At 47.4% G+C, this 10,000-nt stretch overlaps 1 protein-coding gene across 1 annotated transcript in view; it reads right to left on the bottom strand.

The window, feature by feature from the left end:
- The window catches only part of LOC134467062 (protein sidekick-2-like), a 590,275-nt gene that overhangs the window by 475,675 nt on the left and 104,600 nt on the right, over positions 1 to 10,000 (bottom strand). The window lies entirely within an intron of this gene.

Here is a 10,000-nt window from a genome sequence, read left to right as displayed (position 1 = left end):
CGTGGCCTAGTGGTGGGCAGCCGTGGCCTAGTGGTGGGCAGCCGTGGCCTAGTGGTTAGAGAGTTGGTCTTTCAATCTAGGGGTTGCAGGTTCAAATCCCCCCCCCCCCCCCCACCCCCACCCCCCCCCCCCCCCCCCCCCCCCCCCCCCCCGCCCCCCCCCCCCCCCCCCCCCCCCCCGACCTCTCCATTCATGGCTGAAGTGCCCCCTTGAGCAAGGCACCTAACCCCACATTGCTCCAGGGACTGTACCCAATACCCTGAAAAATAATAACTGTAAGTCGCTTTGAATAAATGAAATCGTCAGCTTAGCTAAGTGTAATATAATATAATAAAAGACAGAAGACAAAAGAGAAAGACTCCGCGAAGCAGGAGTAGGGATCATGGAGATAGGTAAATAGGCATCCTTCCATCCCTCTCTCCATCCCTCTCTCCTCCTCCTCCTCCTCCTCCTCCCGATCATTAAGAAAGCAGAAAGAGGGAAGGGAGGAGAAAGGCAGAGACTCTCCACCAAGCCGGAATAGGGATCACAGAGATCTCTCCCTTCATTCCTTTCTCCATCCCTCTCTCAATCCATATCACTACACTCCAACTCCTCCCGTTCATTAAAGAAACAGAGATAAAAGACGGAGAAGAGCATTATGTCAGTCATGGGTGAGCGGTTAGGGCGTCAGACTTGCATCCCAGAGGTTGCCGGTTCGACTCCCGATCCGCCAGGTTGGTGGGGGGAGTAATCAACCAGTGCTCTCCCCCATCCTCCTCCATGACTGAGGTACCCTGAGCATGGTACCGTCCCACCGCACTGCTCCCCATGGGGCGCCACTGAGGGCTGCCCCCTTGCACGGGTGAGGCATAAATGCAATTTCGTTGTGTGCAGTGTGCAGTGTTCACTTGTGTGCTGTGGAGTGCTGTGTCACAATGACAATGGGAGTTGGAGTTTCCCAATGGGCTTTCAATTTCACTTTCACTTTCACTTTCACTTTCGCTTTCATTAGGAGATGAAATGAGAAGAAAGAGACGAGAAAAACAGAAGGCTCTCCCCACAGCAGGGATAGGGATTCCATCCCTCCATTTCTGCCTCTCACTCCACCTCTCCTTCTCCTTCTCCACCAGCCCTCCACCACTTCTCCTGTTCTTCCACCCCTCTGTCCATCATACCCCCCCCCTCCTCTTCTCTATCATCTCTCCATCTGTTTTCAACCCATCCCTCCAGTTCCATCCCTCCATTTCTGCCTCGCAATCATGACTCCTTCTCCTCCTTCTCCATCTCTCCGCCTCTTCTCCTGCTCCTCCACCCCTCTGGCCCCTCTCTCACTCCCTCTCCTCCATCATCTCTCCATCTGTTTTCAACCCATCCCTCCAGTTCCATCCCTTCATTTCTGCCTCTCTACATCACTCCATCTCTCCTTCTCCTCCTTCTCCATCTCTCCGCCTCTTCTCCTGCTCCTCCACCCCTCTGGCCCCTCTCTCACTCCCTCTCCTCTGTCATCATTCCATCTGTTTTCAAACAATGTCTCCAATGCATCCCTCTATTTCCATCCCTCTCTCACTCAAAACTCCTTATCTTCCGTCTCCATCTCTCCACCACTTCTCCATATCCTCCACCCCTCTGACCATTTCACTCCCTCTCCTCTGTCATCTCTCCATCTGTTTTCTACCCATCCCTCTATTTCCATCCCTCTCACTCATAACTCCATCTCTCCTTCTCTTCCTTTTCCATCCCTCCACCACTTCTGCTGCTCCTCCACCCCTCTGACCATTTCACTCCCTCTCCTCCGTCATCTCTCCATCTGTTTTCAACCCATCCCTCCAGTTCCATCCCTTCATTTCTGCCTCGCAATCATGACTCCTTCTCCTCCGTCTCCATCCCTACAACACCTCCTCTGCTCCTCCACCCCTCTCACTCCTTCTCCTCCCTCATCTCTCCATCTGTTTTCAACTCATCCCTCCAGTTACATCCGTCTATTTCCGTCTCTATCTCACACCCATCACTCCATCTCTCCTTCTCCTCCTTTTTTCTTCTTCTCCATCCCTCCACCTCTTCTCCCGTTCCTCCACCTCTCTGCTCACTCCCTCTCCTCTGTCATCATTCCATCTGTTTTCAAACAATGTCTCCAATGCATCCCTCTATTTCCATCCCTCTCTCACTCATCTCTCCTTCTCCTCCGTCTCCATCTCTCCACCACTTCTCCATATCCTCCACCCCTGGGCCCATCTCACTCCCTCTCCTCCCTCCAGCCCTCCACCACTTCTCCTGTTCTTCCACCCCTCTGTCCATCATACCCCCCCCCTCCTCTTCTCTATCATCTCTCCATCTGTTTTCAACCCATCCCTCCAGTTCCATCCCTCCATTTCTGCCTCGCAATCATGACTCCTTCTCCGTCTCCATACCTCCGCCTCCTCTCCTGCTCCTCCACCCCTCTGGCCCCTCTCTCACTCCCTCTCCTCCGTCATCTCTCCATCTGTTTTCTACCCATCCCTCTATTTCCATCCCTCTCACTCATCACTCCTTCTCCTCCTTCTCCATCTCTCCACCTCTTCTCCTGCTCCTCCACCCTTCTGATCATTTTCACTCCCTCTCCTCCTTCATCTCTCCATCTGTTTTCTACCCATCCCTCTATTTCCATCCCTCTCACTCATCACTCCTTCTCGCCTTCTCTTCCTTTTCCATCCCTCCACCACTTCTGCTGCTCCTCCACCCCTCTGACCATTTCACTCCCTCTCCTCCGTCATCTCTCCATCTGTTTTCAACCCATCCCTCCAGTTCCATCCCTTCATTTCTGCCTCGCAATCATGACTCCTTCTCCTCCGTCTCCATCCCTCCGACACCTCTACTGCTCCTCCACCCCTCTCACTCCTTCTCCTCCCTCATCTCTCCATCTGTTTTCAACCCATCCCTCCAGTTCCATCCCTCCATTTCTGCCTCGCAATCATGACTCCTTCTCCTCCGTCTCCATCCCTACAACACCTCCTCTGCTCCTCCACCCCTCTCACTCCTTCTCCTCCCTCATCTCTCCATCTGTTTTCAACTCATCCCTCCAGTTACATCCGTCTATTTCCGTCTCTATCTCACACCCATCACTCCATCTCTCCTTCTCCTCCTTTTTTCTTCTTCTCCATCCCTCCACCTCTTCTCCCGTTCCTCCACCTCTCTGCTCACTCCCTCTCCTCTGTCATCTTTCCATCTGTTTTCCACTCATCCCTCCAGTTCCATCTCTCCATGTCTGCCCTCTACATCATCACTCCATCTCTTCCTTCTCCCTCTCCATCCCTCCTACACTTCTCCTCCATCTGTTTCCAACCCATATTTCCATCCCTCTCTCACTCAAAACTCCATCTCTCCTTCTCTTCCTTTTCCATCCCTCTACCACTTCTCCATATCCTCCACCCCTCTGCCCCCTCTCTCACTCCCTCTCCTCCGTCATCTCTCCATCTGTTTTCAACCCATCCCTCCAGTTCCATCCCTTCATTTCTGCCCCTCTACATCACTCCATCTCTCCTTCTCCGTCTCCATCTCTCCAACACTTCTCCATATCCTCCACCCCTCTGGCCCCTCTCTCACTCCCTCTCCTCCGTCATCTCTCCATCTGTTTTCAAACAATGTCTCCAATGCATCCCTCTATTTCCATCCCTCTCTCACTCATCTCTCCTTCTCCTCCGTCTCCATCTCTCCACCACTTCTCCATATCCTCCACCCCTGGGCCCATCTCACTCCCTCTCCTCCCTCCAGCCCTCCACCACTTCTCGTGTTCTTCAACCCCTCTGTCCATCATACCCCCGCCCCTCTCCTCCGTCATCTCTCCATCTGTTTTCTACCCATCCCTCTATTTCCATCCCTCTCACTCATCACTCCTTCTCGCCTTCTCCTCCTTCTACATCTCTCCGCCTCCTCTCCTGCTCCTCCAACCCTCTGGCCCCTCTCTCACTCCCTCTCCTCCCTCATCTCTCCATCTGTTTTCAAACCATCCCTCCATTTCTGCCTCTCACTCATCACACCATCTCCTCCTTCTCCTCCTCCTGTAGTTCATTAAAGGAAAAGATGAGAGACGGAAGAGAGCAGGAGTAGAGGAGGGCGTGTGGAGGGGGGCGGGGGGATATGGATGAGAGTAGGGATGCAAACGATGAATCGATCAATGCATTAATCAATTAAAAAAAACATTAATCACAATTAATTGACAATTCAACTGTCAAGAATCCCAGGTGAATTGTGTATGTGAAGAGTGTGTGTGAAGAGAGGTGTGAATAGTGGGAATATTTAAATCACCTTTGATTTTTTTTTTTTGGAGGGGGGGAAATGCAGCTTATCAATTAATCGTAAGCCGATCGATAAGGCTATCAACTAATGACTAATGAATTAATCGATAATTTGCATCCATAGATGAGAGAGTGAGAAAGAATAGAAGATGGAGGTGATGGGGGAGTAAAGGAGAGGATGAGAGGCGAAGAGTACCCTACCAAAAACTGCGGGAATAAAGATTACTGGGAAAGACAGACATATCAAAGTAGAGAGATTGAGCAAAAGTATCATTCGTGAGAAAAGCACAAGCCAAGAGAAAGAGGGGGGAGAGAGAGAGAGAGAGAGAGAGAGAGAGAGAGAGAGAGAGAGAGAGAGAGAGAGAGAGAGAGAGAATGAGAGAGTGAGAAAGACACAGAGAGAAGATTGATTGTGTCAAAAAAAAGCTTCATGCCACTCCGGTTGGCTCCGGCTGGCAACATTTTCTGTTCTCTGCCACTGTGCTTCATGTCGTTCTCTCGTCCTCTCCCTTCCTCACTCCCTTCCTCCCTCCCTCTCTTCCCGTACTCAACTCTGCCACTACTCTACTGAGATCTACTGTGCTGTGCCCTGGGCAATGGAACATACACATGCACGCAAGTGCACGCGCACGCACACACATATGCACACACACACACATACGCACACACACACACACACACACACACACACACACACACACACACACACACACACACACACACACACAATAAGTCTCTCTCACACGCACACACACACAGACACACACACACACACACACACACACACACACACACACACACACACACACACACACACACACACACACACACACACACACACACACACACACACACACACACACACAAACACACAATATCTACTCCACTCTGCTCTGCTCAGGGCAATAGAGAAGGGGGACAAGGCACAGACTGAATGACTCACAAAGCAAGACAGGACTAGACATAATTAGAAAGCATAAGGCACACTTGCACTGAGTGGTGTTGGGCACGACACATTCAAACTAGACAGTGAAACCTCTATTCTATTGCTTTTATGTGTGTGTGTGTGTGTGTGTGTGTGTGTGTGTGTGTGTGTGTGTGTGTGTGTGTGTGTGTGTGTGTGTGTGTGTGTGTGTGTGTGTGTGTGTGTGTGTGTGTGTGTGTGTGTGTGTGTGTGTGTGTGTGTGTGTGCGTGCATGGGCTCGTGTGTGTGTGTGTGTGTGAGTGGTGTTGGGAACGACACATTCAAACTAGACGGTGAAAACTTCTGTTCTTCTCCAGTGGCACTAGCTGTTAGTGTTTGATACTTATCAGGCAGCTCAGTGTATGTATGCAATGCCAAGGTTGTAACCATAGAATCAGACTGCAAGCGGAAAAAGCATTAATAAAAAAGCTCAAGAATAATGAATTGTACAGCAAAGAGCAACAAAAGATTCAACCTTTTCATGTTCGCTAGGGGCATGCAACGATCCGAAGTTGCGCTTCCCTTTTGACTTCCTTCATGCCTTTATCACCTCTGATGTCTCTGTCGGCTTTTGTTGCGCTTTCTCTTCTATACAAAGTGAGTTAGCTAGGCCACATTTACCACTTCTGCTGTGTGTCTGTTCCTACAGTAAGAGAAACTCAATAATGAAGTAAAAGAGGCTTTTTTTTGCGGAGGGCATCAAAACTGTGCATGAACACGTAGAGAGTTATGTGCTTAAAGTGATACTGTCCCTTTTTTTGGAAATAAGCTTATTTTACACCTTCCCTTGAGATAAATAATAGGGTTTTTTAGTTATTTATTTCCATAATTCATGCTGCCCATTCACTAATGTTACCTTTTTCAGGAATACTTACCACCACCATCAAATTCTAAGTATTTAAAATACTTGAAAAGGGGGATCTTATCCATGGTCCGCCATTTCCCAAAATAGCAATTTTTAGCTGCAAAAATGACTCTACTTGGACCATACTAGAAAATATTTGTTTATTACTTCATAAACTTTCATGTAAAGATCAAATTTGGCAATAGGCAGCCCAGTTTCAATGAGCAGCATAGTTGCAGTACCTTTTTTGACCATTTCCTGCACAGTGTCCCTTTAACAATAAATATGAATTCCAGCAGTTGCCCAACAGATCAGTGTCAGCGGTCTATCCAACTGACGTCAATGACACAACTGTTGGTCCCACAGGATTAGTGACTTTTTATTATTGATTGATTGATGATTAGTTCACTATTTTTCTGAGTGAACAAGACATTTAAGCGGTTAAATATGTTGTTAAAAGGTCCCTACTCCGTGTCAAAGTGACATTTCTGTAATGTGTTCCGATGAAAAGATATACTCACAAATCTGCAAAAACTGTGAGGGGTGTACTCACTTTCGTGATATACTGTACATTTAAAAATCATGGGCTCTATCGAACCGTAGGTCAAAAATCGTGATACAAACTGAATCGTTAGTTGAGTGCATCGTTACAGCCCTAGTGGCTGCCCTCTGGCCTAGTTAGCTACAGCAGATGAATAGCAATGATGGATATAGACAGGCTTGGGTGGGATCTGTGTGTCGGCCGTTGTCAGCTGATTAGTGGAAGATGTTGATGTCTCTATGACCCCTTTTAGGTAGACAGTCTAAACACACAAGAGGTCCCCACGCTCTGAAACATAAATATAACACACGCAGGCATATAATCCTAACACACACACACTGACACACTCACACACACCCCCACTCAAGTGGAGACAAAAAGACAACTGGGATCTCATCCATTAATCTAAGTTTATATTAGCCCTGACATACGTGCACACACACACACACATGCACTCACACACGCACGCAGGCAGGCACACACGCACGCATGTACACACACACACACACACACACACACACACACACACACACACACACACACACACACACACACACACACACACACACACACACACACACACACGTGCACACACACACAAACATGAACACAAAGTAATCAAGATTTTAAGAAATGTCCATGTTTAGTGTTTAACTGTCATTCTTTTTCGAAACTACATTGTTGTACACTTGGCCAGTGGGTGTGTGTGTGTGTGTGTGTGTGTGTGTGTGTGTGTGTGTGTGTGTGTGTGTGTGTGTGTGTGTGTGTGTGTGTGTGTGTGCGTTCATGTGTGTGTGTGTGTGTGTGTGTGTGTGTGTGTGTGTGTGTGTGCATGCGTGCGTTCATGTGTGTGTGTGTGCGTGCGTGTGCGCCTGTTGTGTGCGTTCATGTGTGTATGTGTGTGTGTGTGTGTGTGAGCGTGCGTGCGTGCGTGTGTGCATATGTGCGCTCGTGTGTGTGTGTGTGTGTGTGTGTGTGTATGTGTGCCTCAGGAGACTCAATCAGCCAACAACCACAGTAAACTTCCCCCACAGCCTCAGCCTCAGCCTCAGCAGCATGGCTCAAACTCACTCACCCCAGCCACTAATGTGGAGAGGTCTATTTAAGTGTGTGTGTGTGTGTGTGTGTGTGTGTGTGTGTGTGTGTGTGTGTGTGTGTGTGTGTGTGTGTGTGTGTGTGTGTGTGTGTGTGTGTGTGTGTGTGTGTGTGTGTGTGTGTGTGTGTGTGTGTGTGTGTGTGTGTGTGTGTGTGTGTGTGTGTGTGTGTGTGTGTGTGAGTGCGTACGTGTGTGTGTGTATGTGTGCAGGCCAGCCGACAGGGAAGGACAGAGGGGTATGTTGCCCTGGGCCCAGGGAAATAGGGGGCCCAGAACTGGGACTCATTACATTGTGTGGAGTGTGTGTGTGCCTGTGTGTATGTGTGTGTGTGTCTGTGTGCATGCGTATGTGTGTGTCCAACTGACCAAAGCCAATCTTGAAATAACAGGGTGTGACGTCTCATGGATGCCTGTGCCGTGACTTGAAAGCGGCAGCATAGCTCAAACGCCTTAGCATGACTGGCCTGCTAAACCATCAAGCGTCACAGTGGTCACAAACACACACACACACACACGCGCGCGCGCACACACACAAACACACACAAACACACACACACACACACACATGAACGCACACACACACACACACACACACGCTCACACACACACACACACACACACACGCACACACACACACACACACACACACACACACACACACACACACACACACACACACACACACACACACACACACACACACACACACACACACACCCTGTTATTTCCAGATTGGCTTTGGTTAGACTTAACAGCGCTGCAGGAATCTAAATTATAAGTCATTTTTGCTTTTTGGGGCTTTCTGGGAAGTACTTGGATCAGAGGAGTATAGCACTAACTCAGTACTAAGCAATGCTGATTCACTATGGTGTGCCTATTACGGTATATGGATATAAGACTAGAGTCATTGCATGGCTCCTCATCAACACAAATACATCAAGTCACCCCTTCAAGGTGCACCGTGCGTGTAATATTTGTAATAGTTAATTTCCAGAATCTATGCCGCCCATTAATACATGTTACCTTTTTAACAAATACTTACCACCACCATCAAATTCAAAGTATTCAATATGACTGGGAAAATTGCCCTTTTCATACATGAAAAGGGGGATCTTTTCCATGGTCCGCCATTTTGTATTTCCAGAAATTGACATTTTTAGCTGTAAAAATTACTGTACTTTGATCATACTTGTAAATACTAGTTTATTACTCAGTACATATTCACGAAAAGATCAAATTTGGCAAAAGGCAGCAAAATTTCAATGAGAAGCATAGCTGCAATACCTATTATGGCCACAATCTTGCACCTTTAATTACACCAGTAAAACATCTGAAATGTTTAGAATAAAGAGTTTTAGGTCACAAATGTTACTTTGAGTCTATTGGATGACTAGAATTGGTTACACACATGACATTAACCGCTAGCGCAGAGGCTCTGCTATAACATTTCTGTCACCAAAATGATAATGACCAAATCTTACAGCAATTGGTTACATAGGATTCTCTGTATCTTTATAGTGATGCTGTTATGCTGTAGTTCAGTGGTTCTTAACCTTTTTTTCTTAACGCACCCTCTTACCCGTGCCCAAGACAAGTCACGCACCCCCAACTCAAGCGTCTACACCAGGCTTGTACGAAATTCAGAATGGAAAGAATTTCAATTCAAAGTAATGCCATAATACGAACACTAGTTGGAGGTGTTCTATGTACTTTCAATGGGTGGTGTAGATTAAATTCAAAGAAATTCAAGGTAATGGCACCACCTAGTGTTCGTATTATGGCATTATTTCGAATTGAAATTCTTTCCATTCGGAATTTCGTACAAGCCTGGTCTACACGTATATACACACAAAAAAATATATTTTAGTGATTAATTACAATGATTCTTGCTTGAGACGTTTATCAATACCTTGTGCTTTTACATGGGGACCAAAACATGTTTCAATTCGGTTCTGATTTGGCCTCATTATAATGTTCGCATGCAGACTTTTGGTCACAACCTCAACACAAACAAAATTCTGCGCACCCTCTGAAATCTCTGGCGCACCCCCAGGGGGTGCCCGCACCCCAGGTTAAGAATCACTGCAGTAGTTGAGAGCGAATAGGCCCGACGGAGCATTAAGAGGCTATACATTTGTGTGTCACGGTAAGTCATCCATGAAAGACATTCTCATCCAAGTGTTTTTTGATGAATACCATAAACAACAATTTCACAACATTGTCGTAAAGTTATTTTCATAGATTTACATATTTATGGTTGACAACAGATTCGTAAACACTTACAAGTCACTGAAGAAACCCT

This window comes from Engraulis encrasicolus, chromosome 17 (assembly GCF_034702125.1).
Source record: "Engraulis encrasicolus isolate BLACKSEA-1 chromosome 17, IST_EnEncr_1.0, whole genome shotgun sequence".
Taxonomy (NCBI): domain Eukaryota; kingdom Metazoa; phylum Chordata; class Actinopteri; order Clupeiformes; family Engraulidae; genus Engraulis; species Engraulis encrasicolus.
This window is presented reverse-complemented; position numbering and strand designations above follow the sequence as displayed.